Below are 13,265 nucleotides of genomic sequence, written 5' to 3'. Positions count from 1 at the left end.
CAATGAGCAAGCCTGTGGCAAGGAAAAACTCCCTCAGATGACATAAAGAAACCTCGAGAGGAACCAGACTCAAAAGGGAACCTATCCTCATTTGGGCAACAATGGACAGCATGACTATAACATTAACAGTCCTAACATAAAGTCAGCTTTGTTGCTTCTATAAACCCCCCACCGACGGAAACCCGAGCGCAAAACTGTTCACGACAACTGCAGTCCCAAAGTCAGCAAGTCTGCTGCAGTCCCCAGCCACAAAAGCACCACTGCAAGAGTCCAGAGCGTCGTCCAGGTGCAATCTCCAACTGTCCACATGGGGCCGTCCTCCGCAGGAGCGACGCAATGAGACTCCAACGAGACACAGGGCACCAGGATGGATCAGGGAGATCCGAGGAGCAGAAGAGGTCAGCATGTCAACCCCAGAACCGACATGTAACTTAGAGGGACGGATTTGGGGGAGAGAGGGGGGAAAAAAACCAGGTTGTTAGGTATGTCCAATGTCGCCTGAATAAGTAGGAACAGTATACATTTTGCGGTGAGTACAAGCAGGGAGTATGATGGCATAACTAATAGGGGAAAGCCAGAAGGTAACACGGGCATGAAGGAGCCCTGGGACATAAAGCAGCTAGCCACTGCAGTCAACAAACTCAACTGAGCAAGCGAGTGGGGGACTGACGGCATCCATACATCCCAGTTTACCGAAACACTGTCTGAGGACCCTCCAGATCTACACCTTTACCTTATGAACACCATTTACGAAAGGCTTGACTAAACAGATATGTTTTCAGCCTAGACTTAAACGCTGAGACTGTGTCTGATTCCCAAACATTACTTGGAAGGCTGTTCCATAACTGTGGGGCTTTGTAAGAAAAGGCTCTGCCCCCTGATGTAGCCTTCACTATACAAGGTACCAGCAGATAGCCTGCACGTTTTGATCTATGTAGGAGTGGCAGGTCATAGAGGACCAGACGTTCACTCAGGTACTGTGGTGCAAGGCCATTCAGTGCTTTAAAGGTCAATAGTAGTATTTGATAATATGAAATTTGATTGGGAGCCAATGCAGTGTGGATAAGACAGGGGTGATGTGGTCGTATTTTCTAGTTCTAGTAAGGACTCTTGCTGCTGCATTTTGAACTACCTGGAGCTTGTATATGCACTTATTGGAACATCCAGACAGTAAGGCATTACCATAATCCAACCTGGAGGTAACGAAAGCATGAACTAGTTTTTTCTGCGTTGTGTAGTGACATTTATCTCAGCAGTATTTCTGGGATGAAAGAAAGCTATCCGGGTAATGTTATCAATGCGAGTTTCGAATGAAAGACTGGGGTCAATAATCACTCCGAGGTCTTTTACTGCTGCATGTGAAGAAACAGAAAGGCCACACAGTTACTGTGTAATCAGAAGACTTTTAGTTCTAGCTGCATGTGGTCCAAGTACAAGTACTTCAGTCTTGTCAGAGTTAAGCAGAAGGAAGTTAATAAGCATCCAGTGTCTAATGTCCTTTACACATTCCTCAGTTCTATTAAGCTAATGTCTCTCTCATCTGGTTTTGCAGAAGCATACAACTGTGTGTCATCAGCATAACAGTGGAAACTAATCCAATGTTTACGAAAAATATCACCCAGAGGTAACCTATATAAAGAAAAAAGCAGTGGACCCAAGACAGAACCTTGTGGAACACCAAACTTTACCTCAGTATGTCTAGAAATATCACCATTTGCATCAACATACTGATAGTGATCAGTTAAATAAGACCTGAGCCAGGAGAGGACTGTTCCCTTAACTCCCATGACATTTTTCTAGTCTATCCAGAAGAATGGAATGATCAATGGTATCAAATGCTGCATGAAGGTCAAGCAACACAAGCCGCGAGACACAGCCCTGATCAGACGCCAACAATAGGTCATTTACTACTTTAACCAGAGCTGTCTCTGCTATGATGAGGTCTAAATCCTGACTGATACATTTCATGGATGTTATTGTTGTTCCTATGTAAATATAAGCATAACTGCTGTGCCACAGCTTTTTCAAGGATCTTGGAGATAAAGGGAAGGTTTGGTATTGGCCAACAGCTGACAGGGATCAAGGTCAGGTTTTTTAATCAGGGGTTTGATAACTCAATCTCAATTTTGTCATTTAAAAAAAGTCATGAAATCGTTGCTACTACGTACTACAGGTGTGCATGTGTCTATAGTGGACTTATTCCTGGTTAATTTTGCTACAGTATTAAACAGGAACCTAGGATTATTTTTATCATCATCTATTAGGGAGGAGAGATATGTTGATCTAGCAGCACTAAGAGCTTTTCTATACTTCAGGAAGCTCTCTTTCCATGCTAATTTTAACACTACCAATTTTGTTTGATGCCATTTACGTTCCAATTTTCGAGTGGTCTGTTTTAAAGTGTGAGTGCCATCATTATACCAGGGTGCTAATTTTTTGTCTCTGACCATTTTCCTTTTAAGAGGAGCTTCATTACCTAAAGTATGGCGGAATGTTGACTCTCAGCATTCAGTTGCCTGATCAAGTTCTGCGGGGGCTGACAGTGACCCAATCAAAGTTGATAACTCTGGGAGATCATTTATAAAGCTCTGTGCAGTAGTTGATATGAATGTATGTTTAATACAGTAGCGTGGTGAGGTGCATATATTCTTACTCAGACATATTTTGAATGAGATGAGATAATGATCTGAGAACTTCAGACTGTGGAAGTATTACTATATTTTCTACATTTAACCCGAATGTTAGTATTAGATCGAGGGTGTGACCACCATTATGGGTCGGTCCTATGACACTGATTAGTCCTTATTGAATCTAAAATGGACACGCGCTGTTTTCAAAGGGTCTTCTGGGTTATCGAAGTGAAATGTTAAAATCTCTGACAACTAAAGCTTTGTCTAAGGAAATAACCAGATCTGATTATGAAATCTGTAAATAAGAAGTAACGGAATTACCTGGGTAGACCTATTTTTCGAGGCTACATACATTATATTAGTATGAAGAACTTCAAATGTATTAAATTTATAACCATGTTTTTGTTACACCTAGATAATCATGATAGATAACCGTGATGCCGCCTCCTCTGCCAGTTAGACGAGGCTGGTGTATATAACTGTATCCAGGAGGACTCGCTTCATTTAATGCTATATATTCATTTGGTTTAATCCATGTTTCAGTTAAACAAAGTACATTAAACTCCTGATCAGTAATAAGTTCTTAAATAATTAGTGCTTTTAGATGCAAGAGATCTAATATTTAATAGCCCCACCTTTAGATCAAAGGTGCTGGCAGCAGCTGTACAGTCAGTATGATCTAATTTTATATTCATTAGGTTCCTGGAACAAACTCTCTGAATCATCTCATCTCTAGCCGCTTTATCCTTCTACAGGGTCGCAGGCAAGCTGGAGCCTATCCCAGCTGACTACGGGCGAAAGGCGGGGTACACCCTGGACAAGTCGCCAGGTCATCACAGGGCTGACACATAGACACAGACAACCATTCACACTCACATTCACACCTATGGTCAATTTAGAGTCACCAGTTAACCTAACCTGCATGTCTTTGGACTGTGGGGGAAACCGGAGCACCCGGAGGAAACCCACGCGGACACGGGGAGAACATGCAAACTCCGCACAGAAAGGCCCTCGCCGGCCACGGGGCTCGAACCCAGGACCTTCTTGCTGTGAGGCGACAGCGCTAACCACTACACCACCGTGCCGCCCAACTCTCTGAATATTTTCTAATTTTTTGTTTAGCTTGGGGAACAGACATAGTCTCGATGTAGTGGACCCTGAGTGATTACTCTGTGCAGCTAGCAGACAGTCGGTTTAGCCTGTTGGTCTGCTCCCTGGCCTTGGCTCTGGATTGTCAGAAATTGACTAGGCCTGTTCTGAGACCATGACCTATGCTGCAGGAAATGAGAGCAGCACCTTCCCAAGTGGGATGGATACCATCCTTCCCTAACAGGCCAGCAATACCCTCAAAATTAGCCCAATTATCTATAAAGCCCACACTGCATTCAGACCACCACCTGGACAACCAGCAGTTCAGCGACCATAACCTGCTGTAAGCTACATCGCCATGCCGCATTGGGATGGGACCAGAACATACTACAGCATCGGACATCACCTTCGCTAATTTTAAACACCCTTTACAAAGTTACTCTTAGTAACCTCAGACTGACGAAGGCATATATCATTAGCTCCTGCATGGATGACTTTGAGAACCTGTGCTTGCCTAGGACCCTAAGATTACCTGCTATGTCTGGCGCCCTGGCTCCCGGTGTACACCTGACTAAAGCTGCTGGTGCCCCTAAAGGCTGAGCTAATTTCATGTGCCGTATGACAGTCCCCTATAACCAGAGCTCTTTCAGGGTTTCTCAGCGGGTGCATCACTAAGGAAAGCAAATCTGTTCGACATGTGATGCAGAGAGGAGTGGTGCTCCCGTGGGCGGGCCTCAGCGGTAGCTTTGGCTCTCCGCTTATGCTGCCGAGTTGTCACCCATTCGCCCCACTGTAAGGGCTCTAATGCTGGAGTCGGGGGATTATGAACTCCACCTAGGGCATCCAGACTTTGCCCTACAGAAACTACACTGTTCTCATTCTCACTGGCCTTCTCTAAAGCCTGGACATGTGCTTCTAACACTGTCATCTTCTCTGTCAGAGAGCTAACTAATCTGCACTTTTCACAAATAAAGCTATTGCTAGTGACGGAGGAAGAATGACTAAACATCCTGCACTCAGCACACTGAACAGGCTGAAGGTGTGCCATGATGAAAGGATTCACATACCTTAATTGAAGATCTGTTGATATAGCAGATCTGATGTGGATGGCCTCTGCTTGTGGTCTTTACGCAGGAGGAGGGAAAAAAGAAAGCTTCTGGTCTCTGCGTTCTTCCGAACAAAGAGAGGGAGGCAAAAAAACGGAAAAAGGAAAGCGAAAGTGGCAAGTACAAAAAGGAAAGCAACAGTACAATAAAAATGAAGAGGATACTGGAAAACTTATTTGTAGAAAAAAATTAGATTAGTAATTAACGCCAACGCTCATGGAAAAAAAAAAAGACTCGTCGCAACCAACTCAGGAACCAGTAAGTGCGTAACACAATTTTGTTTAAACGCTGCATGAAATGAGAGACCTTGGACTTCCTGCTTCTGTCTGTGGGTGATGGGTGTAAAAGTAGGCTAATTTTACAAACATCTAAGATCATTTCTACAGCCTTATTTTTTTCGTTCGTGAATTCAGTAAAGAATAGACCAAGTAGGCTAAGGCTATGTCCCTACTAATGCATTTTAGTTTTAAAATGGTGTTTGAAATAAAACTCTGTCCAGTGATGCATTTTAAAACTAAAACCGTATTAGTGTGGATGTAGCCAAAGAAGACACAAGGCAGCCTGAGCACCACGATTGTCGTGGCTGGCCATTTGGGCCCCGGTGGAACGTCAGGTCAGCTAAATTTTACAAGTGGACTAGTTTGTTAGCTAGATTCAGGATGGGGAAATATGAGTAAGAGCAAACTCGTACAGGTGTTTCAAAGTATACTGAAAAAAAAAGGCAAAATACACTGTTAATGACTTGAAGTTTGTGAAATGATGCTGAAGCATTTCAAATGTCAAATATACCAGTAATGGTAAATTACTAGTAACGGGATCAACCATACTACCAACTTTTTTGAAAATGTGTTGCAAGAATCAAAATTCAACAAATGTTTTTGAAAAAACAATTATTGAGCTAAAACATACCGTACAACATGCAGTTGTATTGTTTTGAGTGCAGTTCAAGTCAGATTTTACAAGTCATGTTCAGTTTTCATTTCAACATACTCTTCCAACTTTTTCTGATTTGGGGTTGTAAATGCTAATGCCAACATTTATTTATTGTTTTTGTGGGGGGGAAGCGAACAGTACACCTCCAAGCAAGTGTGCTCAAAGCACAGTTATCTTAGTTTGTATCCAAGCTCTCCTTGAAACAGCTGCAATCCACTTCTGTCTCTGCGCTTCATTTGCAGGGGGAAAACATGGAAAAGATGTCTCAAGATGATGAAAAGATGCCTTGTGATTGACAAGCACTTGCACAACTTTTCAGCATTTTCAATTATTTACTTTACAGGGAAATTTCAAACACTGCTTTTGCATACCTGCCAACCTGTACGCATCTTGCGTAGCTGCTACGAATTTTTACCTCATTGTACGACTGTACGTTTTCACATTAAAAAGTACGCATATCGTCCGAATTCGCATTTCAGTCAAGTTCTCGCTGAAGTTGATACCGCTGATCTGTGAGAAAACTCAAAGCCAAAATGGAACGCTTTGCCCAATCCCCCACGCCCCTCTTCCAGAGCGTGTGGCTCTGCCCTCTTCAGCCCCTCCCCTTCCTCCTTCGTGTCTCTGACTTGAGTGCAGCGGTGCAGCCAGGTGGCTAGAGGCAGATTCTACCGTAACTGGATCCATTAACCACTTGCCCACAAAATAAGAGATTTTTCTTGTCCTTTTTTCAGTGAGGTAATATTTTCAAGATTGAAAATATGGTATTTGGTCTTCAAAAACAGCATGTCATTTAAAAATACTGAGGATATCAATAAAATATTTTTAAAGAATAAAGTTATATTTCTTTGACATATCTGACAGACATAACCCCAATTTTAAAAATCCCTTTCATTATCCCTGTTGCTATCGTCAGTGAATTTCTGTCAGATGACCTGATGATAGACTCAGCCATTATGGATCTTTGGTAGTTATCGTGTGGAAGCAGGCTTTATAATTTTTGGGTGTCAACAGATGGAGTTGAAATAGATTAACAGCGAAAAAACTTTCGTTCACGAGAGAAGCCCACAGTTATTTTTAAAAAATGCTATCGTCAGTCAAATGCACCTGATGATAGCAAAATTCAAGCCCTCACCACGCACATGTTGACTGACGCAAAGAGGAAATTCTACTGCGTATGATTTTTGTGACAGCAGACATTTACTTCCGGGCAAGACTTGGAGTTCTGACAGCTAGATTTCATCAAATAAATCAAGGTAAGATTTTCAGTCAGCTATCCTGACGATAGAAACATTGAGAATATATTTGTGCATTCATATTTAAATTTTTCTGGAGGAAAACTATTGTAAGTTGAGAAATCAGAGCCAATTGCGACCCTTTCAGCCGACAGGCCATTTCAATGTGTTATTTCCCCGCGAAAGTGACAGTCATGTCTATCGTCACTGTTGTGACAATTATTTCAATTTTGAAAATAAATTTTATCTTTTTTATTTCAATGTCTTTATTATTTGGTTCTAGTGATGAGGTATTTAATATTACTAAATTTGTCAGATTAATAATGTAAGAAACAGTTTTGTTGCTATTGTCATCTAGAGTGTCTGTCCGAATATGATGGTAGACGTTAGTTTGTCTGTCAGATTTTGATGATAGAAACCGATGTGTTTCTATTGTCATTTAGCATGTCTGTCATGTCAGGCTTTTATTAATTAGTTACCAGGACTACTGTCCTAAAATTTACTGTGACTGTCCAAGACCCCCAAATGCTACTAGAAAAACTTAATAGAATGATCAAAATAATCAATTCAGCTATTTAAGGAGATGGGACTTAACTGGCCTCTGTTATGGTAGAATCTGCCTCGAGTGAGTCGGGGATTGAAACGTCGGTTAGAGATGTCGTTTTTATATTTGTAACAGAAACGGTTGTGTTTCACGTGTACTCGAGCTTCCTAGCCGTTATTTTGTGCATTTACAGCACCAACAGTACAGGCTAGTTCTTCATTTAACTTCGAAGCCGTCACTCGAGGTTGCATATTCGATGCGGTAACCAACGAAACCTGATTACAATTCCTCTCACGCTCTCATTGAATCACTATGATAAGTACCACTTTATTGATGTGCTCAACAAAACGTAGCGTGTTGTACATCTTAAGGGCAGTCGGTAACTTCTGTCAATGGTAGCCTAGAATGTTTGCAGATGATGTGAAGTCGAAAATTGGTCATCCCTCTTATGAAAAAACCTGCGTGGTACTGCAGTATCAAATGCTTTTTTTTATACAGTATTACTGCGGTAAATGCAATATTTCGAATGCAAATGCAATAGTTTGCACATGAAAAAGGCATACTACAAAATACTGCAGTGTACTGTATAATGCAATATTTTTACTGTATAATGCAATATACTTCCAACATGTTAAAAAATGCAAAAGTCTAAACCTATTGCATGGGAAATTTGTGCATACCATGTTTTGTGTTGAAAGTGCCTTTTTTACATACTGTATTAATTTAATGTGTTATTTATTTTGAAAGAGTGGCTCTGGATTAATTTCATTTCATTTGCACATGTATTTAATGTTTGTTGTGCTTTTCAAAACGGAAGTTCCCAAGAGCCATCAATAACAGTTTCCCAAAGTCTATCAATAGGAATGTTTTACAAAACTGGACTATGTTCCCAAGGTCAATCAATAAAACTGGATTGAAAGTGTTTTTGGTCTGCTGGTTGTGGTCTGTGGGGGCGCATGCACGCCGGGTTGGGATGAGGTTGACGCGAGGGGGGGTACTCATGAAATTGTAAAATTGTACTCCTAAAATTTTTTTCAAGGTTGGCAGGTATGCTTTTGACAGTTGTTTTTCAATGCAGTTGTGCAACATCATTTCTGGTTCTTCACAGACCAGATGATGGTGACTGTCTAAACTCCAGTAATTGGAGATTTTTGGCCCCCCCCCCCCCCCCCAACAGAAGCAGCCTTTGTTACCTGCACACTTAAGCACAGTGAAATTCATCCTCTGCATTTAACCCCTCTGAAGCAGTGTGCATGCGTGTGTTCACAAGCGAGCGCGCACGCACATACCCGGAGCAGTGGGCAGCCATACTACAGCGCCTGGGGAGCAGTTTGGGGCTAGGTGCCTTGCTCAAGGGAACTTCAGCCCAAGGGTGCTCCCATGTTAATCTAAGCTGCAGGTCCTTTGGACTGTGGGGGGGAACCCCACACAGACATGGGGAGAACGTGCAAACTGGGCTTGAACCCAGAACCTTCTTGCTGTGAGGTAACCGTGTGAGCCACATCACTGTGCTGCCCAAAAAGTCCTAAAATAAACCGTATAATGAGAGAAACTTGCAGGTCTGTGGGTCTCCATTCCCTCACGAACTGTATTGTTCGGTGCTAGCTCAAGAGTGAACAATCTCAACATACCTGTTTTTTTTTTTTTTTTTTGGTAACCATCAGGTCGGTCATGTCGGGTAAAAATATTGACAAAAAATAATCCACCAGGATTTCCTCGCTGTGGCCCAGGCCTGGGGAAAGTTTGAACTCCCCCTTCAATTGATTTATAATTGAAGATTATGTAAGGTGTGTCATTGTGCGTGTCTGCCTGCCTGCACTTTTCTCTACAAACTTTTTTTTTTTTTTGTTACCTTTTCATTTATTGTTCCTTGAGTGAAGCACTGAAACTGTATTGTTTTTGGCCCTTCACAAAGTAATTCCGCATATTCTGGTGTGACTCATGAGACTGCGCCTTCTAGAGGACACACTTGTGTTGTATGCAAGTATGAATACTTTGCACAATGCAAGCATCCGCACATGATGTCCTGACATGCTCAGAGACTTGCTCACAGAAGTGTGACTCAGCCTTACCACTCCTGGAGTAAAGCACCATCTGCTGTCTTCCATGAGCATACAGATGCCCACAATTGGCTAATGTCCAGTGATTGATGTCTGATTGGCGAAAGCTCGATGGTGAAGATGTTGGACAAGTGATCGGTTGTGTTCAAATCCCAGCACTACCATTGCTAGATCCTTAAAGGAGAACCGAAGTCAATTGTTTTTAATCAAAATTCTATACATCTCATTTTATTAAATATAGGAATGCATTTTGATGGCTATTTTGTCACTGCTATAGCAAGTTATGAGTGTTTTTGAAATATGCTATGTAATATCAGTCCATATGTCAAAGCGATGGCCAGAAACGAGATTCGTTGAGACCTGTGCAAGACATCGTAGGACGGAAGTAAAATGTACAGCGGAAATCAAAGTGACCATCTGCCAATGTTCCCGGTGTCCTGAAATCACTTTCACTACTCCCTATATAGGGAATTACTATATAGAGGATTATATAGTGAGCTCATTGGTAAAATTAAAAAATGCTTTCGGACACTAGTCCGTCGTGCTGGTACTTAGATCATTGCTGTTGCAAAATTAAAACATGCCAGATCAGTCGGCTGGTGGGTTTTCAAAAATAATAAATACGTTCATTTATTTTTGTGATGAATACATATACTGGGTTTATTTCCCACATTAATCAATACCTGCATCGGTTTGTTTTTTGTTTTTTTTAAATCAAGGCTGAAGACTTCTTTGCTGCTGCCTTTTTATTAAATTAAATTTGAGACTTGCAATTTGATTTCTTTTAGCGCAACAGCAATGCGTAATGGGATGTATTGCTTTGGTTAATGACCATCGTTGTACAACCCCGATTCCAAAAAAGTTGGGACAAAGAACAAATTGTAAATAAAAATGGAATGCAATAATTTACAAATCTCAAAAACTGATATTGTATTCACAATAGAACATAGACAACATATCAAATGTCGAAAGTGAGACATTTTGAAATTTCATGCCAAATATTGGCTCATTTGAAATTACATGACAGCAACACATCTCAAAGTTGGGACAGGGGCAAGAAGAGGCTGGAAAAGTTAAAGGTACAAAAAAGGAACAGCTGGAGGACCAAACTGCAACTCATTAGGTCAATTGGCAATAGGTCATTAACATGACTGGGTATAAAAAGAGCATCTTGGAGTGGCAGCGGCTCTCAGAAGTAAAGATGGGAAGAGGATCACCAATCCCCCTAATTCTGCACCGACAAATAGTGGAGCAGTATCAGAAAGGAGTTCGACAGTGTAAAATTGCAGAGAGTTTGAACATATCATCTACAGTGCATAATATCAAAAGATTCAGAGAATCTGGAAGAATCTCTGTGCGTAAGGGTCAAGGCCGGAAAACTATACTGGGTGCCCGTGATCTTCGGGCCCTTAGACGTCACTGCATCACATACAGGCATGCTTCTGTATTGGGAATCTCAAAATGGGCTCAGGAATATTTCCAGAGAACATTATCTGTGAACACAATTCAGCGTGCCATCCGCCGTTGCCAGCTAAAACTCTATAGTTCAAAGAAGAAGCCGTATCTAAACACGATCCAGAAGCGCAGACGTCTTCTCTGGGCCAAGGCTCATTTAAAATGGACTGTGGCAAAGTGGAAAACTGTTCTGTGGTTAGACGAATCAAAATTTGAAGTTCTTTATGGAAATCAGGGACGTCATGTCATTTGGACTAAAAAGGAGAAGGACGACCCAAGTTATCAGCGCTCAGTTCAGAAGCCTGCATCTCTGATGGTATGGGGTTGCATTAGTGCATGTGGCATGGGCAGCTTGCACATCTGGAAAGACACAATCAATGCTGAAAGGTATATCCAGGTTCTAGAGCAAAATATGCTCCCATCCAGACGACGTCTCTTTCAGGGAAGACCTTGCATTTTCCAACATGACAATGCCAAACCACATACTGCATCAATTACAGCATCATGGCTGTGTAGAAGAAGGGTCCGGGTACTGAACTGGCCAGCCTGCAGTCCAGATCTTTCACCCATAGAAAACATTTGGAGCATCATAAAATGGAAGATACGACAAAAAAGACCTAAGACAGTTGAACAACTAGAATCCTATATTAGACAAGAATGGGTTAACATTCCTATCCCTAAACTTGAGCAACTTGTCTCCTCAGTCCCCAGACGTTTACAGACTGTTGTAAAGAGAAAAGGGGATGTCTCACAGTGGTAAACATGGCCTTGTCCCAACTTTTGTGAGATGTGTTGTTGTCATGAAATTTAAAATCACCTAATTTTTCTCTTTAAATGATACATTTTCTCAGTTTAAACATTTGATATGTCATCTATGTTCTATTCTGAATAAAATATGGAATTTTGAAACTTCCACATCATTGCATTCCGTTTTTATTTACAATTTGTACTTTGTCCCAACTTTTTTGGAATCGGGGTTGTACACTAACTTTTGTGATGCATTGTGGGATACTTTGAGTTCACTATATAGGGTGTAAATAATCCTCACTAAGGTTTCGGACAGCACTACAAAATGGCGTCCCCATTATATAGTGCCCTATATAGTGAGTATGGAGCAATTTCGGACACGGGGTAGTCAAAAGACACGCGCCCTTGTTCGAATGCTGATGTAATCAAGCCGGAAGAAAGTTTGAAAAAAGTAGACAGTAATTGTCATTTAAACTTGTTTTTGTGCAGTATTTCGTTTGGAAAACAGTTTTCAAGATGGCAGCACTGACATCTGGCTGACACGTCACGTTTTGAAGTCTCTCACAAGTCTCGTGAAGATTGTGTGGATAAGTGACGACTGCCATGGACCAAACGACGTACATTCAACATGGCTAAAAACCTGAATAGGCCGATAAATATAATACTTAATTGTAATTAGTTGCCAATACGAGTTACAATACAAGATTACTAAAACTGAAAACGTAATGGAATAACACATGAATTAAGAAATAAAGCAAGTTTAAAAATGACTTCGGTTCCCCTTTAAGCAAGGCCCTTTAGCCTGCAACTGCTCAGTTTGGTAAATGAGAGAGAGGTCCTTTCACTTCTGTAATTTACTTTGTATAAGGGTGCCTGCCAAATACCAGAAATGTAAATTGGAGAGTGAGGGAGAGCGAGCGTAGCATCATTCCCACTTGGAGAGCACAGCTAGTTTTCTTCCAATGGTCACATCCTGGCCACAGATGGCATCATTGGGAGTCGACCAATTTCAAACTTTACATTCTTTCCAAAATCGCACCCTTCAGAACCAATATACTGAGGATTCGTGCAACTTGACAGTGTTGTGTGATCATGATGAGTAAGTCTGTGTGCGACTTAGTCTGGCTCATTTTCTGTTTAGAAATTCAACTGTATCCTAAAAGGTGAAATATGCGCTTTTTTTTTTTTTAATTAAACAGGTCATTCAGTAATAAGTGCAGGGCTGTTGTTTAATATTTTCTTTCAACAGTATGTAGATCATTTCCACACCTAATTAAATATTTGTCTTCCTATTTGGGCAGACAAGTGGTTCTTTCTCCTAAATATCTTTCACTACAGTTGTAACAGTTTATTTGTACATGGGCTAGACAGCATAAACTTCTGACATGATTCTCAGTAATACAATACCAAGTGGTGTATTTTTGATGGATACCAAAATATTTTGAAATGTAAAATGTGTAATGTGTTTT

At 41.2% G+C, this 13,265-nt stretch overlaps 1 protein-coding gene across 2 annotated transcripts in view; it reads left to right on the top strand.

Moving 5' to 3' along the window:
* Positions 1-13,265, top strand: part of ppp6c (protein phosphatase 6, catalytic subunit) — a 95,836-nt gene that overhangs the window by 81,792 nt on the left and 779 nt on the right. The window lies entirely within an intron of this gene.

This window comes from Neoarius graeffei, chromosome 28, assembly GCF_027579695.1.
Source record: "Neoarius graeffei isolate fNeoGra1 chromosome 28, fNeoGra1.pri, whole genome shotgun sequence".
In the NCBI taxonomy this organism is placed as follows: Eukaryota; Metazoa; Chordata; class Actinopteri; order Siluriformes; family Ariidae; genus Neoarius; species Neoarius graeffei.
Note: the sequence above shows the minus strand (reverse complement) of the source record. Positions and strands in the feature narration are given on the sequence as shown.